Below are 17,313 nucleotides of genomic sequence, written 5' to 3' on the forward strand. Positions count from 1 at the left end.
CCGTGGGCTTCTTCTGGTCCAAAAATTATCTCCGTCAAGTGGCACGTCAATTGGACTCCGTTTGGTTTTCCTTTTCTTCGATACTCTAAAACAAGGAGAAAATAGAAACTGGCACTGGGCTCTAGGTTAATAGGTTAGTCCCAAAAATCATATAAAATATCATATAAATGCATATAAAACATCCTAGAAGGATAGTATAATAGCATGAATACTTCATAAATTATAGATACGTTGGAGACGTATCACCCACCTGGGCGCGCCGGGATAGGGGGCGCGCCCTGGTGGGTTGTGCCCATCCGAGGGCCCCTCTCTAGTGGTTCTTGGCTCCAGTATTTCTATTTTATTCCATAAAAAACCTCGCAAAGTTTCGTTTCATTTCGAGAACTTTTATTTCTGCACAAAAACAACACCATGGTAGTTCTGCTGAAAACAGCTTTAGTCCGGGGTTAGTTTAATTCAAATCATGCAAATTAGAGTCCAAAACAAGAGGAAAAGCGTGAGAAAAAGTAGATACGTTGGAGACGTATCAACTCCCCCAAGCTTAAACCTTTGCTTGTCCTCAAGCAATTCAGTTGATAAACTGAAAGTGAGAAAGAAAAACTTTTACGATCTCTTTTGCTCTTGTTTGCATAAATAAGCTTAAACAACACCCAGGTTTTCAGCCAACATTATTACTAACCATGTCGACAATAACACTTAAAGAGTATATTAACTCATATCAATGACATAATCAGCTAGCGAGCGATAATAAGAGATCTCAAACAGCAACACGTTGTCAAAACAACCATGATATAATATGACAATAATGGTATCTCGCTAGCCCTTTCTGAGACCGCAAAACATAAATGGAGAGCACCTCCAAAGTTCAAGCAGTGACTAAACATTGTAATTCATGGTAGAAAAGATCCAGTCATGATGCACCCAAGATTAGCTACACATAATGCATAAATCATGACAGCTGTGCTCTCTCAGTTTCTAGCGCTTGTTTTAGAAGGTGATGACACAACATAAAAGTAAATAGAAAGTCCCTTTGCAGAGGGAAGCAGTGATTTGCAGAGGTGCCAGAGCTCAAATTTTGAAACAGAGATAAATGATATTTTGAGACATGCACCCTTCTCATTCACTTCACGACCATCAGTTATCAACATCTTCCATGCTAAGGATGCTAGTGGCGGTTCCCAAGTGATAAAAGTAAAGGTTTAATCCCCCTCCACCATCAATCACACTTCACGGCTTGTCCGAAACAATGGGTGCCGTCCATACCAACATCAGTCCCGGGGGAGTTTTGTTTAATTATTTTCATTTTTTAGTTCGGGACTGGGAATCCCTATTACCGCCCATTTTCTCGTGCGATGGCGAGTGAATAAACACTCGACCTGGGAATAACCCGCTTAGAATGGAAGATACCGACCACCTCCTGTCGTTCCATGAACGACCCAGGCACACAAAAAGGATAATTTTTAGAAGTTTTTAGAGGTGGCACATGCAAATTTACTTAGGACGGCAGGGTAATACCGCATATAGGTAGGTATGGTGGACTCATCTGGAATAACTTTGGTTTCAAGGTTTTTGATGTACAAGCAGAGTTCCCACTTAGTACAGGCGAAGGCTAGCAATTAGATTGAGAAGCGGCCAGCTAGAGAGCAACAACGATCATAACCAGGCATTATGCATAAGTAACATTGGACACTAGCATGAGTAGGATATGAACACAATGAGCATAAATATCATAGAGGCTATGTTGGTTTTGATTCAACTACATGCATGAACATGTGCCAAGTCAAGCCACTCGAACATTCGGAGGAGGATACCATATCATCATACTACATCACAATCATTTTAACGCTATGTTGATATCCAAGATAAATCATTATCCACTTCTAGCTACTTATGCATGGCATGAGAAACTATAATCTCTAATTGTCATTGCAAACATGTTTAATCATAATGAGCCGAAGCATGGATACTAGGTTAAACATATTTACACAAACAGAACAAGTCGAGTTCATACCAGTTTCTCTTTGCCATGGCCAGTTCATCGAATATCGTCATTATTGCCTTTCACTTGCATGACCGAATGATATGAAAATAATAATAGTGCAAGAGTGCCGTGGACTAAGCTAGAATCTGCAAACATTTTATTCAACAGGAGAAGACAAGGTAAAATGGGCTCTTATTAGTTCAACAGTTATTCATATGAGAGCCACTCAACATTTTCATCGTGGTCTTCTCCTCGGTAGGACTCGAATAAAAAAGAAAAGAAATTTAGAGAAACACACTGAAATATTTTTGGAGTTTTTGGTTTTCTTGAACAAGCAAATAAAAGGGAAAAGCAAAAACGAGAAAAACTATTTACACGGGAAAGCTCCCAAGAACAAGGAAATCTTTTTGGATTTTCTTTTTAGTGCTACCACTAAGCGTGCATAGAAAGTAAATTACTACAACTAATCTTTTTGGTTTTTCTAAAGTTTTTCGAACACACAAGAAGAAAGCAAGAAAATAAATCTAATCATGGATAGTACAATGAAAAAGTGTGAACACCGACAAATAGAATGATATGTGAACATGAATGTAATGTCGGTGAGAACATGTACTCCCCCAAGCTTATGCTTTTGGCCTAACTTGGTAGTCGATCAGTAGTCTGGATAGTAGTTGGCGTGGTAGCTCACGGAGGCTCTCGGTGCGGAGGCCTCAGCCTGCTGTGCTGCCTTCACTACTGCGTTGTGAGCTCGAGCCTCACTCTCAAGAACAAAATGTCTTCCTCTCCTGTGATAATCAAAGAGAGCAGGCGCAGGCAAATATATTTCCACAACATGTGATTGGTTAAACAAAAGGTTATAAGTGAAGTTATCAACCTTTCCCTTGAGAATGTTATGCTCCTTTAAGGTGTCAAAATCTAAATACTGCGTGGGTAGGATAGGATCAAAGGGCAAAGGTGAAACACCCAGCCCTCGTACCAAACGCGTGGCGTAAATTCCACCATAAAACCAGCCACTTTTGGCGTTATGCTGAAGTCTACGTGCATCAATCTCTCCAAGGTTATAATTCCTTTCACCAGTGAGAGCGGTGTGAATGAGGCTCAAGTCTGGCGCACAAAGTATGCTACAGTCTTGCTTGGCTACAATGCATTTCCTGTTAAATAATGCAAAATACTGAATTGCGGGAAACTGAATGCTCTTTATTCTTCCTTGTCTCACTCCCCTATTTTCACCGTAAAAAAGGCTAGTCAAGAAAGACTCATACTCAGCCGTTGGTGGCTCATCAAGCGAACCCCAAAATGGAAGTTTGCAATGGTAAGCAAAGTTCTCTAGTGGAATAGTAAATGGATTATCATAAAGCATAAACGACACCCTAGACTCACGTGGAAAATATTTAAATCCTTTAACAAATGATTCAGTGAGAAATTGACGTTGTTCACACTTATCTTAAAGGTAGGGACCGAGGCTGGCATTGTGAACATATTGCTCAAATTCCTCCTTAATGCCCACACGCAACATATATTCATCACAAGGCCATAAGCATGTTTTGGTGGCGGCGTCTCGTGTGGAACTTTCACTTGGTTCAACATAAGACCGGCGAGCAGAACTGTCACTGGAAGATGCCCCCGAGGATCGTCTCCTCGAAGAACTCCTTCCAAATAGGTTCATCATGTCCGCGTACTATTTTTCCTATGAACAAAAATCTGAATTTTTAGTCCACAAAATTTTCCCAACAAAACTTCACAAAATTGATAGCAACTACTCATAGGGATACATAGAGGCCACAACAAGCATTCAAACTACTTAGAACACTAAGAATTCAACATGCAAGCTCATCTACAGCAGCACCAAGAGTAGCTAATTATTCAAAATATAAACCACAAAAACAAAAACTAATTGGACAAATGGTGGAGTCACATACCAAACAACAATCCCCCGAAACAGTTTCGAAAACGAAGCTTCGAGCAAAGAGATCGAAATCCACTGGTTTGAGCTCAAGAACATGGGAGAGAGAGAGAGCAATGGGGATTTTTTTCTGGAGGTAAGTGATGATGTGGGCTAAAGAGATAAGTGAGGGGGCCCACGTGGGGACCACAACCCACCAGGGCGCGCCTGGGGGTCATGGCGTGCCCAGGTGGGTTGTGCCCACCTGGTGCACCTCCCTCTGGTATTATTTGCACCAAAAATTCAGAATTATTCAAACAAAAAATCGCAAAATTTTCAGGGCATTCTGAGCACTTTTATTTTTGGGTCATTTTTTATTGCATGGGAAATTCAAAAAACAGATAAAACATGGCATTTTCTTTTATTCAACTAATAAAAATAGAAAACAAAAAGTAAGGACACAAGGTAGTGCTTACTAAATTCCTCAACTTTATACCGCTAAAAAATGATTCATTAATAAGGTTGATCAGGTCTTATTAACAACCACTTTCGATTAGCATGAGACCGAAGAACTTTTGTAAATCACTAAGTTACCTCAATGGGGATTTGGATGTTGTAAGGGCATATTTATCCCTTAGTTGTTTTGGTGATTGATGACAATGCTTTTGCGGACTAATCGTGTGCATTGAGCATTTCAGACATATCATGACTAGGCACAAGACGATTTGGTGCCCCTCGAAGACTATTAAAGACGGCGTTTCTCTACGGTTCTTTTCGGTGGATTTGAGTCATAGGAAAGCCGTACTATTAAGGGGGGTCCGCATTGGAAATATTTGGGTGGAATCAACACGTACACGCCTGCTCCTTTTTCACCACCTCTCCTTTGGCTCTTTGGAGCATCCTCCGTTTCTCCGTGTCTTTGCAAAATGAAGGACTCCTAGTGTTGCTGATCAGGGGCATGCGGTAGTACTGCTCTTTCGAGCGGTAGTACCGCAGTGCCTCGCGGTAGTACCGGCCGTAGGCGCGGTAGTACCGCATGTACTCACGGTAGTACCCCTCCTTGGGAGCAGTAGTACCGTGGCCTCTGGCCAGGCTCAGCTGCTCGAGCGGCTGTAGGGGCGGATGTAATTTTTTACATCCGCGCCCTACGCGGTAGTACCGCCCCATGGGCGCGGTAGTACCGTGAGCCCTGGCCTGGCACAGCAACATGAGCGGAAGTAGGGGCGGATGTAATTTTTTACATCCGCGCTCTACGCGGTAGTACCGCTTGCGAGGTGCGGTAGTACCGTGTCGGATTTTTGCATGGATCGGAAATCAGCGGAAGTTGCTATGGATGTATTTTTATATGTCCGTGCCTTCTCCGTCTAGACCAACCCTGCCTTGTGGTAGTACCGCAAGGGGGTGCGGTAGTACCGCTCCAGCGGTTCTACCACCCTTGCCACAGACTGGTCTAGCCCCTACTGCGCCAGCGGTAGTACCGTAGTAACCTGCAGTAGTACCGCTTGCTAGGTGCGGTAGTACCGCTCGTCGCATGCTGAGTTAGTGGATAACGGTTGGATTTGTTCTTGCACTATATAAGGGGAGTCTTCTTCTCCGAGTTGACTACCTCTTCCATCCCCAAGCTCCATTGTTGCTCTAAGCTCCATTTTCGCCCGATCTCTCTCCCTAGCTAATCAAACTTGTTGATTCTTTAGGGATTGGTTGAGAAGGCCCCGACCTACACTTCCACCAAGAGAAATTTCATTCCCCCCACCAATCCCTTGCGGATCTTGTTACTCCTGGGTGTTTGAGCACCCTAGACGGTTGAGGTCACCGCGGAGCCATATTCCATTATGGTGAAGCTTCGTGGTGTCGTTGGGAGCCTCCAATTAAGTTGTGGAGATTGCCCCAACCTTGTTTGTAAAGGTCCGGTCGCCGCCTCCAAGGGCACCAATAGTGGAATCATGGCATCTCACATTTTGTGAGGGCGTGAGGAGAATACGGTGGCCCTAGTGGCTTCTTGGGGAGCATTGTGCCTCCACACCGCTCCAACGGAGACGTACTTCCCCTCAAAAAGGAAGGAACTTCGGTAACACATCCTCGTCTTCACCGGCTCCACTCTTGGTTATCTCATGCCTTTACTTGTGCAAGCTTATTTGTGTTATATCCCTTGCTTGCTTGTGTGCTTGTTGTTGTTGCATCATATAGGTTGCTCACCTAGTTGCATATCTAGACAACCTATTTTGATGCAAAGTTTAAATTGGTAAAGAAAAGCTAAAAATTGCTAGTTGCCTATTCACCCCCATCTAGTCAACTATATCGATCCTTTCAATTGGTATCAGAGCCTCATCTCTTTATTAAGGACTTTGCCGTCCGAAGAGTATGGTTGACACCGTAGACGGTGGGGAGGAGCACTCCGGTGTGAATCCGTTCTTGTCTACGGCCGATGGGGCAACCGCGGTCTCTCGTGAGGAGTTCAATGTGGCTTTAGACACATTGAAAAACTCCATGACGGCCGAGGTCAAAGGCATGTTTAAGAACTTTCTTGATGGTCTCAAATTATCCACCGCACCATTGGAAGTGGGCGATCCCACTAACAAGGTGTCGGATGCTAACTCCAACAAGGGGGAAGCTACTAGTGAGAAAGTTCCTTTGTCTAGTGGTAAAAATGGTAGTGGCATCTTTGCCCATGTGGAACCACCTCCTACTTATGGAGGACCTATTCCCTCCACTCATTTAAATCATGTTGGCCCTCCTCCTAAGATTGTGAAAAATGAGGATTTTGATGCTTGGGTATATTGCTTTAAACGTCATTTAAACCATGTTAATACTAACCTATGGAGAATCATTGAGCAAGGTTTTTATCCGCATGACCCAAGCAACTTCACTCCTAGAGAAGCCGCGGATCATCAATTCAACGAGAATGCTCTCTTCATCATCCAAGATGCAATTCCATCCGAAGATCTTGCGCATCTCTGACCTTTCACCATGGCCAAGGAAGCATGGCACCATGTTGTTTCCCTTTACAAGGGAAGCGCAAGCATTCAACGCTCCAACTATGAAGTGGTGCAAGATGAGGCCGATGAGTTTGCAATGAATGAAGATGAAGAACCTCGTGAGCTGTACCGGAGGTTAGCCACTCTCGCGGTCTCACTCCGAGATCATGGGAGCAAGGATACGGATGACAATTGGATGAAGCGCAAGTTCCTCAAGGCCATGATGCCTTATCACAAGGCCATGTCCTCCATCATCCGTCAAAGACCGGACTTCCACACCTTGTCCTCAAGTGAAGTCTTGGATGAGTTTGTGGCAATGAGGATCTTGGACAAGACCACCGACAATGCGGTGTTGCACTCTCAAAGAGCTAAGAAGCCCAACCTTGATTCGAAGGCCAAGGTTAGTGTGGAAGAAGAGGATGAAGAGGAAGAAGGGGAGAGCAACCCCGATGATACAAAATATCCTTATCATGAGCACATGTCTCTCGCTTCAAGGCAATTTTGGAGCAAGAAGAACTCAAGGCCCAACTTCAACAAGAACAACCCAAGTGGCACGAAGAGCAAGCAACGAGTGAGGACTTGCTACAATTGTGGCAATGTGAGTCACTTTGTTGCGGAATGTCCCTATGAGAAGAGGGAAGACAATGGTGGCAAGCTTATCCGGTCATTCCCCAACAAGAGCAACTTCACCAAGAAGACTCCTCCCAAGGGGTTGGTGGCACAAGAAGAGTACAATGAGGATGATGATGATGATGATGAAGACGGTGAGTCGGTTGCCATGGCCTCCAATGCCATTGCGACAACTCCACGGGTGTCTCTCTTCGACTCACCCAATGAGAACATCACCGCCAAGTGCCTCATGGCTAAAGCCACCAACAAGGTAACCCCCAACATCAAAACTACCATCATTACTAATCCTTCGTTGATGGATTGCATTGATGAAAGTGAGGGGTCCAATGTGGAGGAAAATGAATTTGAGTCTTTTATGAGTAAGCTCAAGGGTAAATCCAAGAAGCACTTCGTTGCTCTCTTGGAACAACTTGGTGAAGCCAATGACATGATCGAGGCTCATGAAGATAACATCTCTAAGATGGAGGGGAATAGTCGTGACTATGCCAATGAGATTTCGGATCCAATGCCCTTGAGGAAGAGCGCCGTCATCATTTGGCTCTTGAGGAGTCATACAACGATGACCATGCTAAATTGAAGAAAGATCTTGATCATGCTCTTTTTGTGTCTCGTGTGCTAAACTCCGAGAAAGCCAAGCTTGGGGTTGATCTTGCTAGACTCAAAGAGGAGTTTTATTTACTTGACAAGTCTCACAAGGTCTTGAAGGGTTCTCATGCTAGCCTCAAAGAGTCTCATGATCAACTCCAAGTAAAGCTAACTAGGGAGAAAGCCACTTTTCCTCATATGGTCTTAATTGATAATGCAAATGATACTAACCCATGTTGTGAGCATGTGCATCTTGTTGAAGAGAATGCTAAGTTGAAGAAGCAACTTGAGAAAGGCCTTGTGTCGTGCATACAAGGTGAGAAGAACCTCAACGACCTTTTGAGCAACCAAAAGGAAGTTGTGGCCAAGGAAGGGATTGGGTTCACACCCAAACCCAAGAACAAGAAGAAGAATGACAAGGCCAAACGACCTCCTCCTCTCAAGCAAACCTTTATGAGAGAGGGAGAGGGCGCTCCTAAGGAGAAGAAGAACAATGTGAAGGGTGGTGGTGTCAAGAAGGGCAATACCACCCCTTCCAACAAAGCCGGCGACTTTAACCCTTCCTATGTGTTATGCCGTGCTAGTGATGGGCATGTTTATGCTAAATTTGTTGGTTCTCCCTATGAGTACATTGAATGGTCTATTTGGGTTCCTAAGACCCTTGTCACTAACATCAAAGGACCCATTACAAAATGGGTACCTAAAACCAAGCATTGATCTCTTGTAGGTGTTTGCTTCCGGTGGGGGATCATGGTTGCTCGATAGTGGAGCCACTAATCATATGACCGGAAGCAAGGACTTGGTGGTGGACGTGCACAAGATTCCATCTATGCCCACCAATGTCGAGTGGGGTGATGCCTCATCCTCTAAGGTATTGGGACTTAGCAAGGTTGTCATTTCTCATGATCTCACGATCGAGAAGGTCATGCTTGTTGAGCCCCTTGCATACAATTTACTTTCCATTCGTCAACTTGCAATCATCGGCTTTGCCACTTTCTTTGATATTGATACCGTGGCCCTCTTGTGGAGCAAGACTCTTAAAGTAGCCTTTGTTGGGCATGTCGAGAATGGTCTCTATGTGATTAACTTTTCGGAGCGACCCACTAAGACCGCGACATGCCTAATGGATAAAGTTGACGTGGGATGGCTTTGGCATCGCCGTTTAGCCCATGTCAATATGAGATCTTTGCAAAGTCTTCTCAAGGGGGACCATGTCCGTGGACTAACAAATGTTAGTTTTGCCAAAGATCGTGCTTGCAGTGCTTGTATCGAAGGAAAGCTACATGAGAAGGCTCACCCTCCCACGACTATCATTTACTCGAAGAGGCCTTTGGAGCTCCTTCACTTGGATCTCTTTGGGCCTCCATCCTTTGATAGTCTTGGGGGTAGAAAGTATTGCTTGGTGATTGTGGATGATTATTCAAGATACACTTGGGTATACTTCTTCAAGAGGAAGAGTGAGACCCAACAAACCGTCATTGACTTTGCAAATGAAGCCCAACGCCAACACAATGCTAAGATCTTGACAATAAGAAGTGACAACGGCACCGAGTTCAAGAACTACACCTTGGATGAGTTTCTTAGTGATGAGGGGATCAAGCATCAATATTCCGCACCTTACACCCCTCAACAAAATGGTGTAGCGGAGAGGAAGAATCGGACGTTGATGGATGCGGCAAGGACCATGATGGCGGAGTTCAAGTCTCCATACAACTTTTGGGCCGAAGCCATCAACACCGCGTGTCATGCATCCAATCGGCTCTATCTCCGCAAGGGCTTGAACAAGACTCCATATGAGATACTCACCGGTAACAAGCCCAACCTCAGGTACTTTCGTGTGTTCGGGTGTAAGTGTTTCATTCTCAAGAAAGGTGTTTGCTTGTCTAAATTTGAGGCCAGAGCTCAAGAGCATATTTGTTGGTTATGCGACAAACTCTCATGCTTAGCGTGTCCTCAATAAGTCCACGAGACTTATTGAGGAGACATGTAATGTGGAGTTTGATGAGAATAACGGCTCCCAAATGGAGCAAAGTGGTACTTGTGATGTAGGTGATGAAATTCCTCCCCAAGCCATAAGAAGAATGGGTGTTGGATTTATCCTACCCATTGAGGAACCCATTGTGGCCGAAGGAGAAGGACAATGTTCCACTCAAGTGGAACCATTGCCAACTCAAGACCCACATGCTTCCAAAGAACAAAGTGAAGGCCCTCAACCAAATGAACAAGATCAAGGGCATGATCAACCTCAAGATGGTGGTGAATCACCAAGTGATGCCCTAGATCAAGTTCTCTCCTTCGAGCTAGTTCAAGATCAAGAACAAGCTCAAGACGACGGTCAAGATGATCAAGTTTCCTCTCCTCAACTCACTCCTGAGGAGGAATTGGAGCGTCGTGCCGCTAAGATTGCATCCAAGCTATCCAACAAAGATCATCTCATGACAAATGTGCTTGGAAGCTTAAGAAAGGGGGTAAGCACTCGTAGACAATTAGCAAACTATTGTGAACATCACGCGTTTGTCTCTTGTGTTGAACCCCAAAAGGTCTATGAGGCGCTCGAGGATCTGGAATGGCTTAATGCCATGCATGAAGAACTCAACAACTTCGAGCACAACAAGGTGTGGAGATTGGTGCCAAGGCCAACGGGGAACCATAATGTCATTGGAACCAAGTGGATATTCAAGAGCAAGCTAGATGCTCATGGAATTATCATTCGCAACAAGGCTCACTTGGTAGCACAAGGCTACTCCCAAGTCGAGGGTATCGACTACGGTGAAACCTTTGCTCCCGTTGCTCGCCTTGAATCAATTCGTTTGTTGATTGCTTATGCTTCTCATCATAACTTTAAGTTGCAACAAATGGATGTGAAGAGTGCTTTTCTTAATGGTCCTATTAATGAGTTGGTGTATGTCAAGCAACCCCCCGGGTTCGAGGATCCCTATTTTCCTGATCATGTGTACCAACTCGATAAGGCACTCTATGGCCTTAAGCAAGCCGCATGTGCGTGGTATGACCACCTTGCCGAGTTGTTGCAAGATTGCGGTTTTGAAATTGGGAAAATCGACCCCACTCTTTTTACTAAGAAGGTCAAAGGGGAGTTGTTTGTGTGCCAACTATATGTTGATGATATTATCTTTGGTTCCCCTAACAAAGCTTTCAATGAGGAATTTGCCGCACTCATGACCTCCAAGTTCAAGATGTCCATGATGGGAGAGTTGAAGTTCTTTCTCGGGTTCGAAGTCAAGCAACGAAGAGAAGGAACCTTCATCAACCAAGCCAAATACACTCAAGACATGCTCAAGAGATTCAAGCTAAGTGATGTCAAGCCGGCTTCCACTCCAATGCCCGTCAAATGCCAACTTGACATAGATCCCAATGGTAAAGCAGTGGATCAAAAGGTATATCGCTCGATGATTGGCTCCTTGCTTTACCTTTGTGCATCTAGACCGGATATCTTGTTGAGTGTAGGAATTTGTGCACGGTTTCAAGCCGCACCTAAGGAAAGCCACTTTGTGGCGGTCAAGCGAATCTTTCGATATTTGGCTCATACCCCAAACTTTGGCTTACGGTATCCAAGAGGATCTAACTTCAACCTTGTGGGCTATTCGGACTCCGATTGGGAGGGAGACAAAGTGGATAGGAAGTCCACTTCCGGAGGGTGCCAATTCCTTGGTTGCTCTTTGGTGAGTTGGTCTTCCAAGAAGCAAAGTTGTGTGTCTCTCTCGTCCACCGAAGTGGAGTATGTGGCCGCCGGTAGTTGTTGTGCACAACTTCTATGGATGATTGGCTCCTTGCTTTACCTTTGTGCATCTAGACCAGATATCATGTTGAGTGTGGGAATTTTTGCACGGTTTCAAACCGCACCTAAGGAAAGCCACTTTGTGGCGGTCAAGCGAATCTTTCGATATTTGGCTCATACCCCAAACTTTGGCTTATGGTACCCAAGAGGAGCAAACTTCAAGCTTCTAGGTTATTCGGACTCGGATTGGGCGGGAGACAAAGTGGATAGGAAGTCCACTTCCAGAGGGTGCCAATTCCTTGGTTGCTCTTTAGTAAGTTGGTCTTCTAAGAAGCAAAGTTGTGTGTCTCTCTCGTCCACCGAAGCGGAGTATGTGGCGGCCGGTAGTTATTGTGCACAACTTCTTTGGATGAGGCAAACTTTAAAGGATTACGGTGTCATTTGTGACAAAGTGCCTCTTTGGTGTGACAATGAAAGTGCCATCAAGATTTCTCTCAACCCGGTTCAACACTTCAAGACGAAGCATATTGAGATTCGTTATCACTTCATCCGGGATCACATTAGGCGAGGGGAGATGGAGCTCAAATATGTCAACGCTCATGATAACCTTGCAGATATTTTCACGAAGCCCTTGGATGAAGCAAGATTTCGCGAGTTAAGGCATGAGCTAAATATCATTGATTCAAGCAATGTTGCTTGAACCCTTGCACACCCCACCATACTCAACTTGTTATCTTGTTTAGGTGTAGGCATGGACATAGGGGGAGCGTTGTTCTCTCAATAAACTCTCCCTCCCCCCATTATGCATAAATTGATCAACTCTTTCACATTAGCCATTGTTGATGGTACTTGTGCTTCAAAGACAAGTTTTGGTCATGGGCCCAAGGATAATTCTTTGCGGTGCCATACCAATTGACTCAAACATAGGTGGCTCCGGCCACCGCCCTCTCTTTGGAGAGGTTGTGTTGCGTGTTTAGTCCTTGTTGTCTCTTGCCTTTCTTTCTTCGTGCCGAGCTTGCGTGTGTTGTCTCGTGGGTTAGCTCTTTGGTGTGTCCCTTCGCTTAAAGGTTGCATTGCAAAGGCTGCTTTCTTCTCTTTTTGCGAAACTTGCATTTTCTTGGGTCTACGGTACTACCGTGGCTGGCCACGGTACTACCACAGGAGCTGCGCATGGTACTACGGCAACCAACGCGGCAGTAATTTTTTACTGCTGCTGGAGGAGCGGTACTACCGCCCACAGTGCGGTACTTCTGCCCGGGCTGTACTACCGCGGTGACCCGCGGTACTACCGCGCAGACGCGAGCACGTGGGGGTTAAGAGCGGGCCGGGGGAGTTCCAACTCCCCCATACCCATTCAACTCTTTTTCCCCATGAAGTCTCTCTCTCTCCTGCCCAAGAACGGCGCCGGAGGACCTCACCGGAACTCTGTCTCCGGCCGCTCTCCTCGCATTCCGACCGGTGGGATAGATCCCCACCTCACCCTCTTGCCATGGAACAAGGTTTCTCCCCAAATCCCTCTCTCTTTGCCTCGTTGTCTTGTATTTAGGTTTTTGGGGAGATGCACGTTGTTCTTGTGATTTTAGGCCAAATCTTTGCAAGAGTAGGGTGTAGGAGAGTAGTAATGCATAGATATGCTAGTTGGTATGTTGCTCCTTGGTAGATTTGATCAACCGTAGTACCGTTCCGTTGTTGCGGTTGTGCTCAGATGCGCTGCTGTCTCGGATCCGACCCCGTGCGGTACTACCGCACCTCCCGTGCGGTACTACCGCACCTCCCGTGCGGTACTACCGCTCTTACGGTACTACCGCGCCTTAGGAGCGGTACTACCGCGCGGGGCGCGGAAGTAAAATTTTACTTCCGCTCCAGGCGTGGTACTACCGTGCCGTCTCAGCGCGGTACTAATGTGGCTGGAGCAGCAGTAAAATTTTAGTTCCGCATATACATGCGGTACTACCGTTGATGTCAAATCTTCCATGTGGCAATTTCCCAATGCTATTTCTACTTGTTTCACTTGTTTTGCTGTGGTATTTGCATTGATCCTTTTTGCTTCTCTTGCGTATTCTTGTGTTGTGTGACATAGGTGGTTGTCGGCGTTCTGGGAACGGGGGTCCCCAGACTTGCCAGCCTGCGGCCCACAACGTGGCTAAGCAGCAGGCCTTACGGCCCATCTTCGTCAACAAGGCACCCAAGACCCTCGCAAGGGTCCAAGCCTCGTGAGGCGGACGACGCAAAACCTCCTCTGGAGTGGCCTAGCCAGGCAGGCTCACGAGGAGCGGAGATATCAAGGAGAGGCAAACCTCACGAGGCTCTCGTGACGTGAGCCATGACGAACGGTACCAGGCGGGCGCCAGTGCGCGCAGCGTCTCTATTTCCTCTTTGGTGCTAAGGAGGCCAGCGCAGGCGAAGAGTACCGAGGCATCAGGCAAAGGTTGCCATATTGGTGCAACGAGACCAAGACCAGGAGGACGGCACGACGGAGGTCATCGTGGAGCCCAAGACGGCGTCACCCCAGAGCTTTTCGCAGGCGAAGACCGCTTTTGTCAGGATAGCTTGTACTAGCTGTCCCCCTTCAAATTTGCCTGCCGTTGTTGGCTCCCTTCCCGCTCGATATTTGGGAAGAGGACCAGGGCCTCTATAAATAGGACTAGCCACCACAGTAGGAGGCAACTGATCCCGAACTAGTTCAGATCATCCTCACGCCACAAGTTCACAAGCACAAGAACACCTCAACCTCAGGAGGCTGTTCTTCCCTTGTACTGTTCATCATCATCCCAAGAGGCAATCCACCAGCACCACACTGGAGTAGGGTATTACACCACAACGGTGGCCCAAACCAGTATAAACCCCGTGTCTTTCTGTGTTGCAAGTTCGTCGAGTTTGTCCGCAAGATCTTAGCGAGCTAGAGCGTAGATCGGTAGGAGGGAGAGACTTCGCGCACACCCCAGTGTTCGAACCTTAAGGGTTTGCCGGAACCCCACATCCGACATTTGGCGTGCCAGGTAGGGGTGTGCCGTAGTTTCCCTTCCATCAATTCGTTGCTCCATCGCTCCGTCGTTTCCATGGCGGACGCTCGCCGTGCTTGAGCTGAGTGTCGGGCTGCCCTCTCCGCCCGCGTTGCTCAGACGGCTCCCGTAGGCGGGCCACCTCGTCGTTCTCCGTCTCCCGCCGCCAACGCTGCCACCAGCCCGGCGAGGAACGAGCAGCAGGTGTCCTCGCTCCATCCTTTGGTGCGACAGGACGGCCGCACCGCTACTCCGTCGCTTACCCGTGCCGGTTCTTCGTCTCACGCGCACCGCGCTCCCATGGAGGCACGGGCCGTGCTCATTGCGGCGAACGAGCTCCTGCGTTACCGCCCCGTCGACGACCTCTACGAGGAGTGGCTTGACCGTGTCGCCGAGCTCGTCCGCGCCGCAGGGGGCTCTCCGGCGCCGTCCCACTCTCTGCCTCCCGCTCAACCAGTCGCGGGCGACGGGGCTCATGGCATGCCTCCACCACCTCAACCCCAAGACGGTAGCTTGGCACCAAGGCCCGCGCCTCCGCGGCATGATCCACCGCGCCCGGCGCCCGCGTGTGAAGAAAGAAGCTGTCAAGAAATCCCGCGGCCGCGAGAAGCTGCACCGGCGCTCCCCCCGCCACCTCGTCAAGACCGCGTGCCGCCTGCAGTGGCGCAGCGCGGACCTCGCCAAGACCAAGCTCCACCTCAGAGCGGGCCCCGGCGACCACGACCGGCTGCCGTGCCTTCACCCCCGAACTGCATAGCGTCGCCTGGTCAGGCAAGTTCAAGCCAGATGTGCCTCCTTGCTACGACGGCACAACCGACCCCGCGGAGTTCCTGCAGCTCTATGAGCTGAGCATCCAAGCGGCCAACGGCGACGAAAAAGTCATGGCGAACTGGTTTCCAATGGCTCTCAAGGATGGGGCCCGCTCCTGGCTCCTGAACCTGCAACACGGCTCGATCTCCTCCTGGGACGAGATGCGCAACCGCTTTGTCGCCAACTTCCAGGGCACTCGCGACCGCCCACCAGCCGCAGGTGATCTGTGCCGCATCAAGCAACAGCCAGGAGAGACCCTCCAGAAGTACAACCAGCGCTCTAACAACACCTGCCTCAAGATCCCCAAGGTCACGGACGAAGCCATCATCTCCGCGTTCTCGGACGGCGTCTGTGACGTCAAGATGAAGGAAGAGCTCGCTATCCACGAGGAGATTTGCACATCTCAGGAGCTGTTCAACCTGGCGACCAAGTGCGCAAGAGCTGAGGAGGGGCGCCTCTCTCTCCTTGAGCTGCCAGCTGCAGGAGCGGAGGAGAAGAAGGCCAAGGCCAAGGACGTGAAGCGCAAAGAGGCAGTAGTGCTCACAGCGGAGCCCGACACCAAGCGAGGCAGAGATCAGCCCGAGTCATCCAAGAACGGCCGACCGTTCTGCGCCTTCCACAACCTGAACACCCACAACACTAGCGACTGCCAAGAGCTCAGAGCCATACGGGAAGGACGCTAAGGTCGACGCCCCGAGCGCAACGACCGGGGCTACGGCCGCGGAGGAGGACGCGAAGGCAGACGCTGGGACGACCATGGCCCACGCCAAGAGTGGCGCGACCGGCCTCGTGAGGACCGCTGGCAGGACCAACCTCGCGAGGGTGCCTGGAGGGACCCGCCTCGTGAGGATCGCCCCCAGGGCAATGCCGGACTTCCCCCGCTGCCGCCACCAAGAAGGAACGACGACCACCACCAGGACGAGGGGGCTGGGGGCTTCCAGGAGCCACGTGCGATCACCTGCATCTTGGGCGGTGCCCAGGCCCCAGCCTCTCAGCGCATCTTCAAACAGTTCGCTCGCGAGGTGAACGCGGTGCTCCCCAAGCTCGAGGCCACGCGGCCGCTCAGGTGGTCCCAATGTGCCATCACCTTTAACTCGGCAGACCAGCTTAAGTGCGCGGCCACCGCAGGCGCCCTCCCTATGCTGTGCTCCCCAGACATCAGCAATGTGCAAGTCACCAAAACTCTCATCGACGGCGGCGCAGGGCTCAACGTCCTATCCGTCGACACATTCGACAACCTCCAAGTGCCATATGCGCAGCTCCAGCCAACCAAGCCTTTCTCAGGAGTGACCGACGGTTCCACCACACCAATAGGGCAGGTCCGCCTGCCTGTCACCTTCGGGGAGCGCAAGAACTATCGCACCGAGCTCATCGACTTCGACGTCACGCACATCCGCCTGCCGTACAATGCCATCCTCGGGTATCCAGCCCTGGCCAAGTTCATGGCAGTCACTCATCATGGCTACAACATTCTCAAGATGCCAGGAAGCGGAGGAATCATCACGGTTCCATGTGAAGAGAGGGATGCGGTGTGCTCCCTTGAGCGTGCCTTTCAAGCCGCAGCAATCGACGACCCCGACAGCAGAAGTGAAGGCCCTCCGGAGGCCATCCCCAAGAAGAAGCTACCGCGCCGCGCAGGACCTCAGGAGGACGGCGTTGCGGCAGGAGCCTCGTCAGGATCAGCGCCCGCTGGCACCTCCCTCCATTGCATA

The sequence above is a fragment of the Triticum aestivum genome, chromosome 4D, assembly GCF_018294505.1.
Source record: "Triticum aestivum cultivar Chinese Spring chromosome 4D, IWGSC CS RefSeq v2.1, whole genome shotgun sequence".
NCBI lineage: Eukaryota > Viridiplantae > Streptophyta > Magnoliopsida > Poales > Poaceae > Triticum > Triticum aestivum.